Source organism: Bufo gargarizans, chromosome 5 (genome assembly GCF_014858855.1).
Source record: "Bufo gargarizans isolate SCDJY-AF-19 chromosome 5, ASM1485885v1, whole genome shotgun sequence".
NCBI classification, from domain to species: domain Eukaryota; kingdom Metazoa; phylum Chordata; class Amphibia; order Anura; family Bufonidae; genus Bufo; species Bufo gargarizans.
The window spans coordinates 238748940-238772153 of NC_058084.1; the positions used below are offsets into that span (position 1 = coordinate 238748940).

General features: G+C 45.5%; 1 protein-coding gene across 1 annotated transcript in view; it reads right to left on the minus strand.

The window, feature by feature from the left end:
- Window positions 1-20907, minus strand: part of NR4A3 (nuclear receptor subfamily 4 group A member 3) — a 192604-nt gene extending 171697 nt beyond the window's left edge. The window contains exons 1-2 of the mRNA XM_044294265.1: window positions 20566-20907; window positions 16658-16801 (exon numbers count right to left, since the gene is read on the minus strand). The gene's annotated coding sequence lies outside the window, so the exon portion shown is untranslated. The remainder of the gene's footprint in view (window positions 1-16657; window positions 16802-20565) is intronic.
- Between the last annotated feature and the right edge of the window lie 2307 nt (window positions 20908-23214).

Genomic DNA, 23214 nt, shown 5'->3' on the forward strand with positions numbered 1-23214 from the left:
TGCGCTGCGTCTGCGATCAGGGAAAATCGTGCGAGTAGGTAAGCAATTGCAGTCAGTTTTTACTGCGATTACATTCTGATGTTCAGTTTTTATCACGCGGGTGCAATGCGTTTTGCACGCGTGTGATAAAAAACTGACTGTGGTACCCAGACCCGAACCCGGACTTCTTCACTGAAGTTCGGGTTTGGGTTAGGTGTTCTGTATATTTTATTATTTTCCCTTATAATCTTCTATCTTCATTCAGTAGGACCTGCGCTGACGTCACCACGCTCACCATGTGGTGAGCGCGATTACGACATCAAAGGTCCTTTGGCAGGTCCTGAAAGAAGAAGAAAAAAGAAGATGCCGGCTGCGCAAACAACAGGATGAGTTGAGCTAATTTTCTTTTATTTTTTTAAACCCTAAAGCCATATTTTTGTAAGCATTCTGTATTAAGAATGCTATTTTCCCTTATAACCATGTTATAAGGGAAAATAATACAGTAAATTGACTTTTATCAATTTACTTTCATCATCTCCTAGCAACCATGCGTGAAAATCTCACCGCATCCGCACTTGCTTGCGGATGCTTGCGATTTTCACACAGACCCATTCACTTCTATCGGGCCTGCGTTGCGTGAAAAACGCAGAATATAGAACATGCTGCAATTTTCACACAACACACAAGTGATGCGTAAAAATCACCGCTCATATGACCAGCCCCATTGAAGTGAATGGGTCTGGATTCAGTGCGGGTGCAATGCGTTCACCTCACGCATTGCACTCGCATGGAATTCTCACCCGCGTGAAAGGGGCCTTAACAGTAAAAAAAAAAAAAAACTCAATATTTATTACCCTGATTCTGTAGTTTACAGAAACATCCCATATGTGTTTGTAACCTGCAGTATGGGTGCATGGCAGCGGTCCTTTCCCTCTGCACCAGAGGGAAAGGACCGCTGTATGGTTAACGGAGGGCAGAGTTTGCTTGTATTGTTTTCAGGTGCCATGTCACATTTGAAGAGACACTGAGGTACCCCTAAAAAGAAAACCCCCAAAAGTGACCCCATTTTGGAAACTACACTATAGGACTAAATCTAGGGGTGAAGTGAATGCTTTGACCTAACAAGCGTTTCATAAAATTTAGAAACACATGGCTGTAAAAATAAAAAATTAACTTTTATTTCCAGTATAAAGTTCAAGTATTTTTCATTTTCACAATGGGTAACAGGAGATAATGCACCCCACAATTTGTTATGCATTTTTTCTAGAATACGAGAACACCCTATATGTGGTTGTAAACCACTGTTTGGGGACACGACAGCACTCAGAAGAGAAGGGGCCTAACATGTAATTTGCTAAAATTAGTTTAGGGCAATAACATTTTAATTTTTTCACCAATGTAGCTGTGTGAGGGCTTGTTTTTGCTGGATGTGCTGTAGCTTTTATTAGTATCCTTTTTGTTTACATATGTCTTTTTGATCACGTCTTATACCATCTTTTGTGGAGGTGAAGTGGACAAAAATTTTAATTCTGTCAGTGTTTTTTATTTTTATTTTTTATAGGGGTTCCTCTCGTGGTAAATATTGTATGATTATTTTATTCTGTGGGTTGATATGGTTATGGTGATACCAAATTTATAGAGTTTCTCTTTGTTTTACTGCTTTTTCAGCATAAAATTCCTTTTGTGTTAAAAATAAATGATATTTTGCATCGCCATATACTAAAGTCCAAAACATTTTTATTTTTTCACCAATGTAGCTGTATGGGGGCTTGTTTTTTGCAGGACAAGCTGTAGTTTATATTGGTATCATTTTAAGGTACATATGTCTTTTTGATCACTTGTTATTTATTTTTTGTGGACATGAGGTGACAAAAACAGCAATTCCATAATTTTTTTTCTACATTATTTTTTACGGCCTCACAGTGTGGGATTAGTAATATGATACTTTGATAGATCTGGTCGTTACGGACACGGCAATACCAATTATGTGTACAGATGTTGCAGGGTTAGTACTCAAGCCCTTAAAGGGAACTTGTCACCCGTTTTATGGTGTCCTAACTAAGGGCAACATAAATAAGTGACTGACTCTCTTAGCAAAATGCTGGGTCACTTTCTCTAATTGACCCAGTCAATCTGCCTACATCTTGTATTGAAAAGCTCCAGCTGATAATGATGAGTCATTAATATTCATGAGCTCCTGACTCTCCCCGCCTACCGGCTGCAGATTGACAGTTTTTTTCCATATGAATCAGCAGCAGGTGGGCAGGGGAGTGGCTATATCTCTGAATTAAATAAACGCTGGACTCAATGACATCACGCTGGACTTAAATCAGCTCATTAGCATGTGGCATCTTTGTGTGTATATTATGAGGTAACATCTGTTACACCAGTAAGTGAATACATCTAAGGTACTTTTTAGTAGTTAATGATTGTATAGAATTAGTTAGATTATAATCAAAAATCCATATGACAGGTTCCCTTTAACTCAAATTTCTTACTCATCGCGTTATCTTGAGACAAAAGCTATTGAAAAGCAATTGAAGGTGTTTGCGTAACACATTAAGTTTAGATAACACATCTCATAAATCATGAGTGTTAACTCTACTACATCCGTAGATTTTTATTTATTTCATTTTTTGAATGACATAAATGAACTGATATTTTATTTTTATTTAAATTATTATAATTTTTTTATTTTTTTATTTTTTTTTTCACTTTTTTTTTAAACTTTTTATTTATTTATCAAGACCCATCTGGATCTTTGAAGATCCAGTGGGCCTGATCAGTATACAACTACCTACAAAGCAATACCAGACTGCTTACAAATCAATATACATTTTATTATATGATCCAATACATAATTAAAAACATTAGGGAAGGGAAAGGCGACGTCAACTGGAGGAAGACACAGAGGATACAAAGTTCAAAAAGTGTCCACATACTTATATAAAGAAACAATAGAATATAGTGCAAGTGCAAAAATTGTATCAAACGCCTACAAAGGAGCAAGATCAATTTCCCATGCTGTGTCTCCACCGAGATGGTGCCAGTCCGACCTGCGTTTCGGCAAACCTTCATGCATTAGGCGGTCACAGGATAAAAATTTAACTGTCGGCCAGTATAGGCCCCAAAAATTTGGCAATAGGCATTCACCTGACAGCAAAGAACTTTGGATTCTATGGCTGGAGGTACATTAGGCGGTCACAGGATAAATATGTAACTGTCAGCCAGTACAGGCCCCAAAAATTAGCCAATAGGCATTCACCTGAAAGCAAAGAACTTTGGATTCTGTGGCTGGAGGTACATTAGGCGGTCGAAGGATAAATATGTAACTGCTGACCAGTACAGTCCCCATAAATTAAGCAACAGGCATTAACCTGACATAAAAGGCCTTTTATGCCGCTGTATATGCATAAGTACATATCCCCTGAAAAAGCGATACGCGAAACGTGCGTCGGGGTTGTTGTGAACCTTTCTGGTTGGTATTTTTTTTACTATTATCTACACTTTTGTTCAGCATTTGTATGGCACTTTGCACTTTATCTTTTTGTATTGGTTTGTACGTATATAATGTTTACTTCTACTTACCCGTCCCAGGACTCTTAGGTTTGTATTGTGTAGTTAATATATACATATGACCCAGATATATGGTTCTTCCTGTTCCTATGTATTTTTATTCGCTGATTTTATATGTAATTAACTAAGTTGTGGAGATAAAGCTGAGTATTTACTATTTGTGCTGTGCTAATTTAATTGGTGCGGTGTATATACATAAGGCAAGGACCATTCTTTGTTCTGGGTTGTTTCAGATATGTGTGGGCTGGCATGAGGAAATTCAATTACACGTGGTCATCACACGTGTTGAATTCTCCAAGATCCATGCCTCATTCATTTTTAAAAATGTGAGGTAGTCCACACTGTCGTGAGCTAGGCTAGTGAGCTTATCGGTCACGATCCCCCCTGCTGCGCTGAACGTCATTTCAGACAGGACACTCCATGAGGGGCAAGCCAAGAGTTCCATAGCAAATTGTGCCAACTCTGGCCACAGGTCAAGCCTGCATACCCAGTAGTCAAGGGGTTACTCGCTTCTCAGAGCGTCCACATCGGCAGTTAACCCGATGTAGTTGGACACCTAGTCGGTCTAGGCGTTCCCTGAGGCTGGATCCGGAGGGCAGCTGTCGGGTTGGCTGCAAGAATGATCTCATATCCGAAGTCACCAACACATCTTCAAACTGCCCTCTTTTTGCAGGCGTGGTAGGATTGGTACCCGCACCTGTTTCACTGTTGGTGGAAATTCCTCTGCCAGTGCCCGAAACAGCAGAATGCAGCATCTCTCGCAGCAAGGCCTGGAAATGCTGCATTCTGCCAGCCCTCTGTGATGCTGGTAACATGTACGCCATTTTGTGTTTGTACTGGGGGTCTAAGTACGTTTCCACCCAGTACAGGTCCTTGACCTTTATGCTTTTTATACGGGGGTCCCTCTTCAAACACTGGTCATCGCCAAGGAGAAGTTGTCCTTGGTCTCCTCTCCCCAGCCACGGAATCCCCGAAAGTTCAAAGCATGCTCTTCTTGCTCCTCCTCCTCCTCGCCCCATCCACTATCCTCCTCTGAAATCTTGGAATTCATCATTGCGACTTCCTCATCTTCCAGCTCCTGCTCCTTGACGACTTGATCAATGAAACGACGCAATGCACGCTCCAGAAAGAAGGTGTAAGGTATGATGTCACTGATGGCGCCCTGGCTGCGACTGACCAGTTTGGAGATCTCATTAAATGGCCACAGAAGTCTGCATGCATCGTGCAAGAGCAGCCACTGGCGCGGTAAAAAGAAATCAAGCTCCCCAGAACCTGTCTTGTCGCAGAGTTCGTACAGGTAGTCGTTAACAGCATGTTTCTACTGGAGCAGCCTATCAAGCATATGCAAGATGGAGTTTCAGCGCGTTGGGCAGTCACAAATCAGTTGTTGTCGTACACCACTTTAGCTGTCAAATTGAGCGGGGTTAGCCACTGATCGGCCTGTGACCGCAGAGCTGAGAGCAGTGCAGAGCCGGTGTGGCTCTTGGCTTCCAGGCACAACAGCCACAGCACAGCATGGCAACGTTTCACCTGGCACGACTCATAGGTTATGGGGAGCTTGGGGGGTGCAGCGGAAGAGGTGGTAGCAGTGGAAAAGGAGGAGTCAGCCAAGGAGGAGACGGAGGGTGGAGTAGGAGAAGAAGAGGCTGGCCTGCATGTAATCCGTGGCTGTAACGCCAAATCCACACGGGTTCCATGGGTTCCATGCTTGAAGGCCGTCAGAAGGTTCATCGAGTGGGCATTAAAAGTTATGTACCTTCCCTGCCCATGTTTGCTAGACCACCTGTCTGTGGTCAGATGTATCTTGGCACCGACACTGTGTGCCAGAGATATATTAACTTGCTGCTGAACGTGGCCATATAGTTCAGAGATGCCTTTCTGGGAGAAATATTTCCTTCCGGAGAACTTCCATTGCGGTGTGCCAATGGCCACAAATTTTCTAAAGGCCTCTGAGTCCACCAATTTATATGGCAGTAGTTGGAAGGCTAGCAGTTCTGATAAGCCAGCGGTCAGCCATTGGGCAAGAGGATTATCCGACGTCACAATTTGTGTGTCTACCTCTGTCCAACAGGACCGGATCCAATTGTGTGCTTAACCGGATCCAACTGCATGTTTCACAGTACTACAAGATCTGAAAATTGACTTTATTGCTTCATTGCCGTGCCAGAAAGCACCATGCGGTGCCCACGAGTACTCAGGGGGTTAATTCGCCGTATTCGCAAAATGACGCCGCCTCTCCATGCTTGTCGGAGGCAGGAAAAGAAAATGAAGAATACGCCCCCCAGAAGCGGGAAAATATAGTAACTCCCCCTCAAAGGTGCGAATATAGCGAATACGCCCCTTCAGGAGCCGGAAAAATAGAGACTGCCCACTGTGAACCTCCTACTGTGGACCGAGGAGATTAAGACTCCTCCCTCTGGGTTACGCCCTTAGAACTTGTCTTCTGCTGGATGAGAGAAGTCACCCAGATGGCGTCCATCCAGCCAAAATGGAATCAAATGGCGATCGGAGGCGAGCCTGTATATGAGGAGCGCGCCCCAGAGATCCAAGTCTCCCAGATTGTAAAGAAGACTGGGTCCTCTGTATTTGCTACCATGCCGGAGGCCGTGGATTCCTCCCTGAGCAAGAAAGCCTCACCACCTACCTTGGACAGTATCCCGGAGGTCACAGAAAAGGCTGCTGACGAAGTCCCGGTTCCTGCTTCAAAGAGCCCGGACCTGATCGAGTTCCCGGAGGCTGTGGATCCCTCCGCCTCGTCCAGTGCCCCTGCGGAAGAAGATGTGCCTGCTGGAATGGAGATCGGCCTCGAGCCAGCACCCGCGGAGGACGTCGCTGATGAAAATGGCGTGCAGATGAAAATGGCACCCCCAGATCGTGGCCAGGAGACACCGGAACTGGCCGCCCGGCCGTGACAACAGGTAGGAGCTGCCGCGCTCCCTCAGGCCCAGGCCTGGTCCATGTCCATCCCTCCGCCACATCCAGAAACCCCAGCACCTGCCATCAGCCTTAGGCCAGCAAAGCCACAGCCACCTACTGGTGCGGTGGAGGCGGCTAGTGATTCCACTCCGCCGCCCAGCTATGAGAAATTGTGGAGCCTTAACCCTGATGTACCCCATGAGATTACTGCTTTCGCCCAGACCGCCTGGGAATATAAATCAGCGGTCGAGGAGTGGGTAAAGCAGGTGATTGACGACCCCCAGCCAGGGGATCCCAAGTTAACTAGAAGAACCGGGACTGTACTGTGGTTCTCTGTGGAACGGGGTGTAGGGTTCCTGCAGGACAACTACTCGGGCACCGAGGTGTTTGTGGGCCGACGGTCTGTGAAGAGACACTATCTGCCTCAGGCCCAGCATAATTTGTATAGTGGGGACCAGGTTGAATACACCCCCATGCGGTCCATGCAAGCACTCTTTGCCGCCGGAGTAACCTTATTAGACAAGCCACTCTGCGGGCAGGACCAGATGCCTTCAGGAAGCCCTGGATGGCCGTCTACAGTTTAAAGAGAAGGTCCAACCTGCACCCGCACCTCTAATTCCAGACCTGTCACCGCCACCAACCCTGAGGGTGGGACAGATTAATAATAGCATGCTAACCTTTAACCCTAAGATCCAGCCATGCTTCATGCCACCGTACATGCTTCCCTGGAAGAAGCCTAAACCATCTCCTCCAGCTCTCCCTGAGCCCCTGCAGCCAGAAGTTCTGCCATCTTCTGCACCGGTTGTGGATTCCGGGCTACAGCGTGTTACAGCAGCATTTACCAGGCTGTCAGCACAGCCAATCCCTACAGGCACCGTTAGAGGCAGTGGCGCACCACTACTAATGCCACCCTAAGCTATCAACAGGGGCTGGAACATCCTCTTATGCATTTTAGCAGCTCCAGCAGTGATGTGTCCCCTATCAAAAAAATAAAAAATCTTCAATGACATTCTGGGAGCCACTCCATGGACTGCTATCTGATGGGTGAGGACCTGTTTGGCAGTTTTGTGTGTTTTTAACAGTTTTGTTTCAGGTTGCCAGTGTTTGTCTTCATCCAGATGGTCATGCTCAGTTAGGACTCCCCCCATCAGCACTTAACCCCCTCATGTCCAAGTTCCACGTTTTATCCCCTTTCTCAGGTTACTTGATAGCCTGTTTGCTGCTCTTATGACATTTTAACCCTTGGATTACAATTAACTTTTAACCCTTGGATTACAATTACCTTTTAACCCTTTGGATTACAATTTACTCCTTTGCCCTGTGGATTGCATGGAACTTTTATCAGTTTCCAGAGGATTCTACAACTTTAAGCACTTTCAGGAAACAGGACTCAAGTTATTGTTGAGCCTATCCTCGTATTAAAATTTGCACTATTTTATAAAATGTTTTATGGCAACGTAAAAGTTTGCACCCAAAGAAAGGACTCAAACGTGATACCTGAGCTCTTTGTGATTTTTCATACTGTAATATTTTGCACTAGTGTACCAGTTTACAAGTTTGGTAACGTTCAAGATAACATGCCCATTGTGTGTATTCTCTGTCTAGGTGCCACAATGTGATTTTATGCACTGTTCAGCATGATTGCACTTAACCATTGCTCTTGTTCTCTTCGCCCTTGTACGGACTGTCATCATAGGGACATTGAAAACTAATGGCCTACACCCGGTGATATATATCCATAGGTACCCAGGGTAGGACCAAGTGGTAAGTCCAGACAGATCCAGTTACTTCACAGGTACCCCTGCTGCTTCGGGAATCGTTAGAAGCCCTAGGCTGCTCCTTCCCACTTGTTTTTATGTTCCGGATTGTTCCCATCCGGAGGTGTCTCGTTTCCAGGAGCGCACGGGATTAAAGACCCTCCTCCTGTGACATTGCCAGAAGTCACGGAGATGATAAATACCTCCCCTTCTGAGCCTTTTGCCTAAGGTAAGGTGCCTCAAACCTTAGAGCCATACTTAGCTTCCTCTTAGTCATCATAGTGATCGTGCTACAAGCCAAATTTCTTCAGGCTATGGTGCAGGGAAGGGAATACAGGATAAAGCCACCCTTCTATTTGCGGGCTTTGCATTACACAATGGTGGGATTACGGAGTAAAGACACACCCATGCTTTCTTTGATGTCTACAGAGCTCAGGACATACAAAGTCAGTCAGTGATGTTTGCTTTGTGCAGTATTAGGTTACCTGGTTATACCAAGAGAAGAAAACTGTGTGTTGGACACCTTACTCTAGCAGGCAGGAACCTCGAGGAAACCGTTATATGTTTTGTCTATGTATGTCATTATATGTAAATTCACGCAGCACTTTGTATTTATTGGGTACCCAGAGCTGATTCTTCCACCCTCTTAGCATACGCTGAGGACGGCTTCACTTAAAGTAAGCGGGTATGTAACATCCCAGAGTATGTCACTAAAAACGCTGTTCCCCTGCCACAATATGTTAAGTGTATATTTATTATCATCTTGTGCAATCTTGCTTTGCATTTTCCATTATATGTATTTTCTATGCCTGTTTTATATTATTGCTGTAATTTTCCATGTACACCAGCAGGTGGCAGCAATGTGTAAGCAGTCCATGGTTAGTTAGTATATCTAGTCTGGAATAGTCCATTCCAGTCTAGGCTCCCCTGTGTGAGCAGAAGTGGGACGTTCCCATGTCCTGTCTCATGAGGAGGAGAAGGAAGTGTAGTCAGTGTACCAGCCACCCCCTGCTGGGGTAGGTTGTGTTGCTAGGAGCTCCCAGAACCAGGGATCCCAACCCTGGACCACGCCTCGGCTAAGGCAAGGATCCACCTTCCCAGCTTGAGCCATCAGCCTCAGCTGGTCGACAAGAGAAGCAGCCAACTCCAGCCTCCAGGAAGAAGCATACCCTGTGAGCCAAGATGTGAGTACTTATCCCAAGTCCAGGAGAGGCCAAATTCCTCCTCAGCTAGTCAGGCCCACACCAAGCAGAAGTCATACAGAGCAGAAGACTAATACCTGCCAGATTATTTAGGCATATGACAAGAAGCAGAATATATATATAAATTCCTGCCACATATTACCAAAACCTGCTGGGACCCAAGACTAAAGCTGTAACTTGTATGGATTTAAAGCTGCCATTCAGTAAAGACAAGTTGGATTATATCTCCTGTCTGGATCTCAATTATTCCACCCAAACTCCTGCTAACCACACTCAAATTTATTGCAAGTGAGCCAGGATCCAGGAGTCCAGCCGTACCAAGGTAGGAGACACCGTTGACACTACCATATCTGCTATACAGAGACATTACCCCCCTCTGGCATTCCTCACCTGGTACGTGAGTTATAACATCTTAAAGGGCCCTGCTACAGTAACTGCGCAAGCTGCAATTGGCGTCACGAACTATTACCCATATATACTGACCCACTGCATAGCTGACCCACCGTACCAGTGTCCTGCTCACTGCACCTGCTTCTCCTCCTCCTCCCTATCTGCTGCTCCCTCTCTCCCTCTGAACTCCCCTCCTCTTCCTCTCTTGTGGGCAACCACGTGACGTCCATTGACACGTCATCATTGTCACCTTCACCACCACTGACATTAGAGATCTCGGAGTAGGCGACAACAGTGGGGACCACCCTCTTTGGGCTGATCTGGGTACTGTCATCAGACCGCTGGGTGGCGGCCGTTGCTACCTCCTCTTTCTCATCCAATGCCAAGAATCAGGCTGCACATCAGTAAGGTCTGGGATTGGATGGGAAAATAATTCCTCTGACTCCAGTGGAGGCACTATGGTGGCGGTGGTGGTGGTGTCTTTGGGGGTGCACACAGCAGAGAGGAGGGTGCATATACAAAGGATGAGGATGGTTCAGAAGCAGAAGGCTGAGTGAGCCACTCAACCAACTCTGGTGCGTCCTTTGACATAATCGAACACACCTTCTCCAACTTCCCACTTAGGCTCTGGCCTGGTGCACCTGCCCGACCCCTGCCACCCCTGCAGAACGGCCTGCCTCTTCCTCTGCCGGTCATTTTCAAAATGACCCTCTGCCAAAGTCCCTAGAGAAGAGTATTTGTGGAAGCTGATATATGGCAGGCCTCAATCAGTTGTTAGTTGTTAGTTGAAGCTGGTATATCACCCTCAAGCAGTAATTTTGTGGACACAGGAATATGGAAAACCTCAATCACTATTTTGTGGAAGCTGCTAGATCGCAGCCCTCAATCAGTATTTTCTGGAAGCATACAAATGCACTATAATATACTTTCTATGTTAGAAAGTATAATATAAGTATATCACACCTATCGATAGCACAATGTTACCACTTTTGCGGCCCAATTAGATAGCGTTTGGTGTCCCTAAGTTCCTTACAGCCTGTCCCTGCTCTAAAATGCAACCCCTCCTTACACTGTCAAAACACATCGGGTTCTGTTATAGAGTTCGGGGTGTGTCCATGTGCTGTTCTGCCCCACCTGATGGATGTGTCATGGTTGAAAGTTCGGCGTAATGCAAAAGAATATGGGGAGCGTGGACATCGCCATATGTTCGCATGTTTCGTGGATCGCGAACGAGCAAAGTTCGCCGCAAACCGACCGCCGGGCGAACCGCAAGGCCATCACTATTGGCAATCTTCTACTAATCATCAGTAATAGCCTCGGCTAAAGAAGTACTCACTGACCAGGGGACACCCTTTATGTCAAAGGTTACAAAGGAGTTGTGTAAACTATTAAAAATAACTTACTTGCGGACCTCAGTTTATCATCCCCAAACGGATGGCCTAGTCGAGAGGTTCAATAAAACATTAAAAGGGATGCTCAGAAAAGTGGTGGCACAAAATGGAAAAGACTGTGATTGTCTTTTACCGTATGTGATGTTTGCTGTACGGGAGGTGCCTCAAGCATCTACCGGATTTTCTCCCTTCGAGCTAGTGTATAGTCGACAACCTCGGGATCTTTTGGATGTTGCCAAAGAGACCTGGGAGAGTGAGGCTAAATGCTACAAAATTGTGATTAAACACATTGCCCAAATGCAGGAAATGATTGAAAAAGTAATGCCCATTGTAAAAGAACACTTGCTGCAGGCCCAGGAGAGTCAGTCCCGGGTTTACAACAGGTCTGCTAAAGTAAAGTAAGAAACATTAACCCTGGGGATAGCGTACTAGTCCTTGTTCCCACAGTAGAAAGTAATTTTTTGGCCAACTGGCAAGGGCCTTATGAAATTGTCAAGGAGGTCGGAGAGGTAAATTACCAGGTTCATCAACCAGGTAGACGTAAGCTCTACCAAATCTATCACCTGAACCTAATCTAACCCTTGAAAAACTGAGAGGTGTTGTTAGCAGCTAACAGTAGTTGCAAAAAGGGATGTAGCACTGAGATAACAGAGGTAAAGATTGCAGACACCTTGTCAGGATCTCAAACCCAAGAGACAAAGGAATTTGTACAGAAAAATAAAGATATCTTTTCTTAGCTACCTGGTTGAACAGATATAACCAAGCATGATATTATAACCGAACCAGGGGTCAGAGTAAACCAAAAGCCATATAGAATACCTGATTCTAGACGTAAAGCTGTTTCCCAAGAAATACAAACAATGCTTCAGTTAGGGGTTATAGAGGAGTCCCACAGTGACTGGTCTAGTCTTAATTCCCAAACCTGATGGCACCATACGTTTCTGTAATGACTTCAGAAAACAGAATTCTGTCTCCAAGTTTGATGCTTATCCAATGCCTCGATTTGGATGAACCGATTGATAGGCTTGCTAATGCCAGTTTTTTTTTTTTTACCACATTAGACCTTACAAAAGGTTACTGGAAAGAACCGTTGACCGATGAGGCAAAAGAAAAATCAGCTTTCAGTTTCCCTGATGGCCATTTTCAATATGCAGTCCTTCCCTTTTGGTTTGCATGGGGTCCTAGCCACATTCCAGAGAATGATGGACAAAATTTTAAGACCACATTGTAAATACACAGCTGCCTATTTGGATGATGTAATAATCTATAGCCCGGATTGGGAAAGTCATCTACCCAGGGTGCAAGCCGTCCTGAATTCTATTAGGGAAGCGGGTTTTACAGCAAATCCCCAAAAATGTGCCATTAGGCAAGAAGAGGCAATGTACTTAGGGTACACGATTGGGCGAGGGGTTATAAAACCTCAAATAAACAAATTTGAAGCCATTCAGAGCTGGCCAAGGCCTTTGAACAGAAAACAAGTCAGAGCATTCCTGCATTTAACTGGTTATTATATGCGTTTTATTGACCCTTAACAGAGGATTCAACCATGATCAAATGGACCACGGAGGCGGAACAAGCTTTTCAGAACCTGGAGCAGACTCTATATGCCCAGCCAGTGTTAGTCACACCAGATTTTAAAAAAAGAGTTTGTTGTGCAAACAGATGCCACAGATGTGGGAGTAGGGGTTGTGTTGTCGCAAATGAGGGCTGGTGAAGAGTATCCTGTACATTATCTAAATAAAAAGTTGAATGAGCCTGAGAAGAAATATTCCATTGTAGAAAAGGATTGTTTGGCAATTAAGTGGGCGGTAGAAGCACTAAGGTATTATTTGGTAGGGAGAACATTCAAACTGGTAACTGACCATGCCCCCCTCAAATGGATGTGCCAAAACCGTGAGAAAAACAGGCAAGTGACCCGATGGTTTATATCTTTACAAGATTATAGTTTTACAGTGCAACATACACCCAGGCGTCAGCTTGGAAATGCCGATGCCCTGTCCAGGGTGTACTGTTTAAGAGCACAGTGTGTTCCTACCCCAAGGTCGAAACAGGGTCGAAGGATATGTGACAGGACCAGGGGGAAAGTGGTAGAAGGAGTCTACATTTCACCTAGGTTCCTGTCTTATACATTCTAAACAGCAGCCAGGGAATTGAAACAGCAAGGAAAACTATGTTTTCTGTGTGTGTAAGGTTTTATCAAAAACCTGGTTAGAAGGGCCTGGCTGCTTTGAGCAGGGAGAGTTGGGTGGGTCCTTACTCCGATTAGCCACTCCAGGTATTCATGGTTGAATGCGGTTAATCACCTGAGCACCTGGGTGGACTATAAAAGGGAAGACAGCTCACTAGCTGAGGTCTCTGCTCCTGGGAAAAGCTCTGATGTGATTACAAAGCAACTGTGTGGTTTGGTTTATGGTGCTGGGCATAAGGCTTAGTTTCCTGTAGTTAGGAACTGCTGTAAGTATATATATGTAGTGGTCAGATGGCCAGGTATTTATTTTATGTTGTACTGTTTTGTTCAATATTTTTGCCGGCAACAGCCAAACAAAACTAGCTGCGGTCAGTTGCACCATACTTACTTGGACTGGACTGTGTTTTGTCTGCCTACAGCGCCCGTCTATCCCAGGAGACGGTGATCCTGTGAGCTAATCCCATTACAATATATATATACTGTGTGTACTTGAAGCATATGTCTATGGTGGGTGGGAAGAGGTGCATAGAAGGGTTACTGTGTAGCCTGTGCTAGTAGTAGGCAGCAGCTTTTACTCCCACACAATTTGATGACAACTGCTGCAACCTCTCCTCACTGAGATCACTGACTGGCTGGTGAGGTTGCAGCATTCACACTTGGAGGGCGACTAACTCTTTTCCCCCACAGGTACACCTGCAAGAACTACGGGCCCTCTTTTAACCTCTCTGCAATGGAGTTGGAAGCCAGGATGAGACTCGCCAGCAATCTGAACTGGGCTTCGGTACAGGCTGGTACCTCAGTACCAAAGCCCACTTCGGATTCCTATTTTAAATTATCTTTAAATACGCAGATATAAATATTGTAGTAATTCCTGAAAGTCTTGTGCGGCCGAGCGAGCGTCCTCCTCTCAGTGCGCCTGCACCGACTGAAGACCGGTACGGCACAGGCGCCAGATTTAGAACGCAGACAGGGCCAGCCAGGGGATGAGAGCACTCGCTGGCCCTGTCAATCAACAGGAGGAGGGGGCATTTTTTTTAAAGCAGGATGCGGCTGCTACCAGCATGTAACCGCCCTACTTGCTGGTGGAGAGGTAATTTACATATGATAAAAGTGCAGTTTTTAAAGAAACTACTGAACGAAAAAGGGTAAGACCACTATATAGTGAAAAATTGCAGTATAAGGATTTTAAGTAGCCCAAAAACAGTGACAGAAGCCCTTTAAGGGGTTATCCAATATCAATAACTGCCCCTCACAGGGAATATACTTACCTGGGTCCCTGATCCGCTCCTGCTGCTTCACCAAACATCCGGGGGGGGGGGTGCAGTCAATGACAGGCAAAAGGTGGCCGGGTGGCTGATGTGTGCTGCTGCTGTGTCTGGCGTCACTCCATCGAGTGACGCCAGACACAGCAGCAGCACACATCAGCCACCCGGCCACCTTTTGCCTGTTGCTACTTGCTGTTGGCGCCCCCAAGACTTGAAAAAGGAGTTATAAACTCCGAAACGCGTTGTCAACCGAACAATAAATAGTATTTATACCAAAAAACCTTGAAATTGTGGTCGTCCCTGTGCACCAAAGAGGTACCTTATTGTGTGTTTTCGGACACAAATCACTCTTCCCGACTGCCCACTGGATATATACGTCCTATCTGCACATGCCCCGTGCACATAGCACGTATATACATGTGCAGGCAGTGTTTTAATCCCAGTGCTGATCAGGAGCTGGTCGGGTCCCCGCTGACAGACACAGCTGGAACCCTGAGGAGAAGACAGGAGCAGTTTATTACCGCTTCTGCCTTCTCCTGTGTCGCCAGGAAAGCGCTGAACGAGCGCTTGGTGGAGGGAGCAGGAAGCCGCTTCCTCTGTTAGTCCTGGCGGTCACGTGACCACCGGGGGTGTCTGGGGCTGAGGCAGGGGCAGAACTGCATGGTCTAAGTGTCATGCCCCCACAGGGGGCTGTTTTCCCCTGTAACTGGGTGTCCTCCTGGGGGACATATTATGTGCCAAAAATAAATTAAAATATAAGTTAAAAAAAATTAATAATAAATACTAAAAATAAAAAAATTCAGTTTCTAACAGAAACCGTCACCAGTCTCAAACCTATAAATGTTATATATGAAAACGACTGTCCCAAAATAGGAAACCTATTGCAATAATTAATTTTTGTGTCAGTTTTAATATTTAAGAAATAAAAATGCTATAATTAAAAAAATACTTTTTAATAATTTGCGGTTTTCCTCCAAATTAAACCTAAAAAAAAAGAAAAAAACTCTAAAAGACATTCTAATAAGTCCCAAGTGTTAAGTAAAAAAACAATTGCAAAGATTATTTTGGTAGTCAAACAAATAAAAAGAGCTATGGTCATTAAACCACCATCTGCACAAAATCACAAAGGGCTGTTTCACACGAGCGGATACCATGCGTGTCATCCGCAGCATGAATGACAGCCAAGCCCCGCTTCGGACAGCAGAGACACGGAGCAGTAACATGACTGATAAAGCTCTGTGCCTCTCTGTGATCTCTTTACTATAAAATCATGATGACCACTTTATTTCACTGTGATTTTGTAGTAAAAAGATGCTCCGTGTCTCTTCTGCCGGGACCGGGGCTTGGCTGTCATTCACGCTGCGAAAGACACGCACGGCATCCAGTTGTGTGAAACAGCCCAAAAAGTTGCCTGGACATTCGGGCCTTTTTTGGCCTGGTCATGAAAGGGTTAAATACGTTACCAATTCACAGAACATTGCATAGCATGATACATCGTCTACAACAAGCAAATGTGACCAGAAAATATTTTAAAAGGGCCACATGTGCTATACAGAATCCAGCACAACAGATGAAAGAGTACTTTATATTAGGCTTACAATGTCAGTCAAACAAGTACCCTAAAACAGGACTGCAATGACACAATGTATCATCTATTAAGTGCAATTCCTGCTTGATATACAGTGCCTTCTGAAAAAGGATGATTATGTCATGTTTCGCAATATATATATATACACGTACATGTGTGAGCATTTTTCTAGAATATACATTATAAATTTGTGTTCGTTTTTTTTAGTTTTTTCATAGTCACGATTGAGTGTTTATATGACTAATATTGACATATTATAAACATTATCTAAAATATCTATTTAATATCTATGTATCTAATATCTATCTAAAGCAGAAAACGACCACACGACCTGCTCTTATATTACTCCTGTATGTACATATAAACAGTAAACTATTAACTGTAAAATACTATGAAATCACTTACCTGGATGGTATCTTTCCTGCGGAATGATGGAAGTACTTGACAGACTTCCTACAAAATGCACTTTGGGAAGCGCTAGATCTGAAGGATCTGGGTCAGGAATGGAGAGAGCAGAGCTTTGTGATGGTCGCTCCTTCGACCTGCAGGCTTAAAAAACACCAGAACTTTAGTAGCTAATATTAGGGTGGCATCACACATAGCATCGTTTTTGCTAAATAATAAAAAAATAAAAACTTTCTCTAGTGGCAAAAACTCTTGCATCTTAACATTAGCTGCAAGCCAAGAGGAAATTATTATTCACAACACTTTTTTGCCCTCTTCTTCACTTATGGTTTTCGCGTCCTTGACTTTATATATATATATATATATATATATATTTTACGCTGCAAACTCTGTCTATGGCATTTCAAGGTTTACTCCAATAGAGAACTCTATGGGAATACACTGGAAAAATACACCGTACCCAGAGCATGCTGGATTAAAAAAAAACATTTTTTTGTAAATTTCAATCTATTTTACAGTGCAGCTGCTGGTATTGTACAGATGTGATTCACTATCCAATCCACCATACAGTCATTTCTTCCTGAACAGGTCAACAACCAGTCACACTGCTGGAAATAAGGCTACTTGTGAGCGTCCACCTTTGCTGTCTGGCCCCTCTGCCCTTTAGCTAAAGCTTTTGTCTTCCTTCAAAGAAGCTGCCATCAATTCCTCTGGTTACCAAAGGAACCGTCCCTGAGACTTTAGCCATGCTTCTAATTACCGCAGCCCTGCCGTCCCTTAGACTTTAGCCATGCTTCTAATTACCGCAGCCCTGCCGTCCCTGAGACTTTAGCCATGCTTCTAATTACCGCAGCCCTGTCGTCCCTTAGACTTTAGCCATGCTTCTAATTACCGCAGCCCTGCCGTCCCTGAGACTTTAGCCATACTTCTAATTACCGCAGCCCTGCCATCCCTGACACTTTAGCCTTGCTTCTAATTACCGCAGCCCTGCCATCCCTGACACTTTAGCCTTGCTTCTAATTACCGCAGCCCTGCCATCCCTGAGACTTTAGCCATGCTTCTAATTACCGCAGCCCTGCCGTCCCTGAGACTTTAGCCATACTTCTAATTACCGCAGCCCTGCAGTCCCTGCGACTTTAGCCATGCTTCTAATTACGGCAGCCCTGCCATCCCTGAGACTTTAGCCATGCTTCTAATTACCGCAGCCCTGCCGTCCCTGAGACTTTAGCCATGATTCTAATTACCGCAGCCCTGCAGTCCCTGAGACTTTAGCCATGCTTCTAATTACGGCAGCCCTGCCATCCCTGAGACTTTAGCCATGCTTCTAATTACTGCAGCCCTGCAGTCCCTGAGACTTTAGCCATGCTTTTAATTACCGCAGCCCTGCCGTCCCATAGACTTTAGCCATGCTTCTAATTACCGCAGCCCTGCAGTCCCTGAGACTTTAGCCATGCTTTTAATTACCGCAGCCCTGCAGTCCCTGCGACTTTAGCCATGCTTCTAATTACGGCAGCCCTGCCATCCCTGAGACTTTAGCCATGCTTCTAATTACCGCAGCCCTGCCGTCCCTTAGACTTTAGCCATGCTTCTAATTACCGCAGCCCTGCAGTCCCTGAGACTTTAGCCATGCTTCTAATTACCGCAGCCCTGCAGTCCCTGAGACTTTAGCCATGCTTTTAATTACCGCAGCCCTGCAGTCCCTTAGACTTTAGCCATGCTTCTAATTACGGCAGCCCTGCAGTCCCTGAGACTTTAGCCATGCTTTTAATTACTGCAGCCCTGCCGTCCCTTAGACTTTAGCCATGCTTCTAATTACCGCAGCCCTGCAGTCCCTGAGACTTTAGCCATGCTTTTAATTACTGCAGCCCTGCCGTCCCTTAGACTTTAGCCATGCTTCTAATTACCGCAGCCCTGCCGTCCCTGAGACTTTAGCCATGCTTCTAATTACCGCAGCCCTGCCGTCCCTGAGACTTTAGCCATGCTTCTAATTACCGCAGCCCTGCCGGCCCTTAGACTTTAGCCGTGCTTCTAATTACCGCAGCCCTGCCGTCCCTGAGACTTTAGCCAGGCTTCTAATTACCGCAGCCCTGCAGTTCCTGAGACTTTAGCCATGCTTCTAATTACCGCAGCCCTGCTGTCCCTGAGACTTTAGCCATGCTTATAATTACCGCAGCCCCGCCGTCCCTGAGACTTTAGCCATGCTTCTAATTACTGCAGCCCTGCCGTCCCTGAGACTTTAGCCATGCTTGTGTCTGTGAAGGTTCTCATTTATCCAGGTCATGGTATATCTGTAAAGAATAAATCAAGGCAACTGGACGTACTGTAGATTTCTTGAAAACCGTTTCACTTGTTCTTCCAAGCAGCTTTCTCAATTCTGAGTGACTGTACAAGAATTCTCTGGGAAGAAATATGTAACTGAATCAACATCTGGTAATTATACCAGATGGGTATAATGACCTCTGACCCCATGCTGGGTATAATTACCAGATGTGGATTCAGTTACATATTTATTCCCAGAGAATTCTTGTACAGTCACTCAGAATTAAGAAAGCTCCTTGGAAAAACGAGTGAAACGTTTTCTACAGTAAGTCCAGTTGCCTTGATTTTATTCTTTACAGATTTAGCCATGCTTCTAATTACCGAAGCCCTGCCGGCCCTTAGACTTTAGCCGTGCTTCTAATTACCGCAGCCCTGCCATCCCTTAGACTTTAGCCGTGCGTCTAATTACCGCAGCCCTGCCATCCCTGAGACTTTAGCCATGCTTCTAATTACCGCAGCCCTGCCATCCCTGAGACTTTAGCCATGCTTCTAATTACCGCAGCCCTGCCGTCCCTGAGACTTTAGCCATGCTTCTAATTACCGCAGCCCTGCCGGCCCTTAGACTTTAGCCATGCTTCTAATTACCGCAGCCCTGCCGTCCCTTAGACTTTAGCCATGCTTCTAATAACCGCAGCCCTGCCGTCCCTGAGACTTTAGCCATGCTTCTAATTACCGCAGCCCTGCCGGCCCTTAGACTTTAGCCATGCTTCTAATTACCGCAGCCCTGCCGTCCCTTAGACTTTAGCCGTGCTTCTAATAACCGCAGCCCTGCCGTCCCTGAGACTTTAGCCAGGCTTCTAATTACCGCAGCCCTGCCGGCCCTTAGACTTTAGCCATGCTTCTAATAACCGCAGCCCTGTCGTCCCTGAGACTTTAGCCATGCTTCTAATTACCGCAGCCCTGCCTTCCCTTAGACTTTAGCCATGCTTCTAATTACCGCAGCCCTGCCATCCCTTAGACTTTAGCCAGGCTTCTAATTACCGCAGCCCTGCCGTCCCTGAGACTTTAGCCATGCTTCTAATTACCACAACCCTGCCATCCCTGAGACTTTAGCCATGCTTCTAATTACCGCAGCCCTGCCGTCCCTGAGACTTTAGCCATGCTTCTAATTACCGCAGCCCTGCCGTCCCTGAGACTTTAGCCGTGCTTCTAATTACCGCAGCCCTGCCGTCCCTGAGACTTTAGCCATGCTTCTAATTACCGCAGCCCTGCCGTCCCTGAGACATTAGCCATGCTTCTAATTACCGCAGCCCTGCCGTCCCTGAGACTTTAGCCATGCTTCTAATTACCGCAGCCCGTCCTATCTCTCGTCTGTGTACCGCACTGCCGGCTGGTGGGACAGTCCTCACAAATACCTCGGAATGTGCTAGTATCCTGCACGGTACCAACATGCTGCCCTGGTGCCCTGTATGTCAGGGGCTATGCAGCCCTATCCAGGATCACATCTGCTACTCCTACCCATTAGTACCGCAGCATCATTACCATGGCAACCACAGCGTGGGACTTGGCATCACTTACATCTTCTCCAGTAAAGTGACAAGTTCCCCCGGAATGTCATAAATAACCCTTTAGTGTGCCCAGATACCTACTTGGATGCTGTGAGGATTCCGTCTTTACAACACTCTAAAAAGTCTTCTGGAAAGAAATGTGTTCTCTTGTGTGAGGAGAACGTCCCGGCTTTTCTAGGATGGACGAGTCATAACTCGTGCGGACAAATGATTCCCATAGTCAGAAGAGGGTACTTGCCGTGGTGGAGGTACCGGACCTGCTACAGCCGAGGCTGAGACGCTGCTGCCTCCTTTACCGTGTGTGAACATCTCTTAAGAGAGCAGCGCTACATGTCTCCCCACGGAGGGGCAGGAATGCAAGACGTCAGCAGTGACAACATGGGAGGCTGACGTCACAAGCCTCCTCCTTCCCGCGCGTGTGAGGCACGAAGTCTTCTCAGTCAGTGTGCTCCAGCTGAGGGGCTGGGATACAGTAGCTGCAGCTCTACGCTGCCATCCTCTGCCAAGAGCATTCATTCTTTAGATTACTGCCTACAAATCTCCTCAAACCAGGGGAAGGGGGGCTGCTTTATTTGAAGAGACATTTTCCAGTTCTTATGAGAGCTCACTGCCTAGCCTAGCTGGTATTGTCACCAGGCGCTGAGTTGCTAAACCAGAATTTTTCTTTTTTCTGGACATCTCAAAATCACAGACAGCCAACATTTTTTTTACTGACAAATGAGAAAACCATGATGAAGATAATAAGTAATACAGGTCTGTAGCTCAATATGCTGAAAACACATCATTACCAGCATTTACTGTGAGCTGTAAAATTATGATTAGCACCAAAATAATCAAGTCTGGTACCACCAGCCTCAAAAATATCATGGACACAAATAATTTTTTTCATGGATACAGAAAAAGTCACCTATTACAGACTGTCCAGAAATTTTGGGACGGTTGGCAACCCTGAGGAGGCAGGTGCCAGTGTATTAATTTGTATTTTCAGTATAGATATAAGCTAAGGCGAATCTTAGGCTACTTTCACACCTGCGTTAGGTGCGGATCCGTCTTGTATCCGTACAGAACGGATCAGTTTGCATTATTCATAAAAAAACGGATCTGTCCTGACTTACATTAAAAGTCAATGGGGGACGGATCAGTTTTCAATTGCACCATATTGTCAGTGAAAACGGATCCGTCCCTATTGACTTGCATTGTAAGTCAGGATGGATCCGTTTGGCTCTGCATCGTCAGGCGGACACCAAAACGCTGCAAGCTGCATTTTAGTGTCCTCCTCAAAAGCGCAACAGAGACCAAACGCAGCCAAATTTATGCATTCTGAACGGATGCTTATCCATTCAGAATGCATTGGGGCTGAACTGATCCATTTGGGCCGCTTGTGAGAGCCCTGAAACGGATCTCACAGGCGGACCCAGAAACTGCAGTGTGAAAGTAGCCTAAGTTGTAAAACTGGACAGTTGGACACCAGCGATGCAACCTGCAGAAATTGGGCCATGAAAAACAAAATGCAAAGTATACAATAAAGCTTGCATAAAAACAATCTAATCAGGTTCAAAATAGTTTTTAATGGAAATATTGACTCTACCCCTTCCCAACATCTGCCATTCATGTACATTTGATGTTAGGGCTTTAAAGATGGCTCCTGCTTAGAAGCTAGTAGCCGCTGAGGACTAATGTACTGTACTCACATGATGATCTGAGTACAGTACATTAGACACACCATCAGATAGGAAAGGACTGCACCAGTCGGGTCAGGGGAGCTGCGGCCGACACATGGACTTTGTTTCCCCTGCAGATCATGATCATGTTTTTAGCCCTAAGTATAAATGTAAAAATGTATACACTCACCTAAAGAATTATTAGGAACACCATACTAATACGGTGTTGGACCCCCTTTTGCCTTCAGAACTGCCTTAATTCTACGTGGCATTGATTCAACAAGGTGCTGATAGCATTCTTTAGAAATGTTGGGTCATATTGATAGGATAGCATCTTGCAGTTGATGGAGATTTGAGGGATGCACATCCAGGGCACAAAGCTCCCGTTCCACCACATCCCAAAGATGCTCTATTGGGTTGAGATCTGGTGACTGTGGGGGCCATTTTAATACAGTGAACTCATTGTCATGTTCAAGAAACCAATTTGAAATGATTCGAGCTTTGTGACATGGTGCATTATCTTGCTGGAAGTAGCCATCAGAGGATGGGTACATGGTGGTCATGAAGGGATGGACATGGTCAGAAACACTGCTCAGGTAGCCCGTGGCATTTAAACGATGGTCAATTGGCACTAAGGGGCCTAAAGTGTGCCCAGAAAACATCCCCCACACCATTACACCACCAGCCTGCACAGTGGTAACAAGGCATGATGGATACATGTTCACATTCTGTTTACACCAGGCAACAATTTTCCAGTCTTCAACATTCTAATTTTGGTGAGCTTGTGCACATTGTAGCCTCTTTTTCCTATTTGTAGTGGAGATGAGTGGCACCCGTGGGGTCTTCTGCTGTTGTAGCCCATCCGCCTCAAGGTTGTGCGTGTTGTGGCTTCACAAATGCTTTGCTGCATACCTCGGTTGTAATGAGTGGTTATTTCAGTCAACGTTGCTCTTCTATCAGCTTGAATCAGTCGGCCCATTCTCCTCTGACCTCTAGCATCAACAAGGCATTTTCGCCCACAGGACTGCCGCATACTGGATGTTTTTCCCTTTTCACACCATTCTTTGTA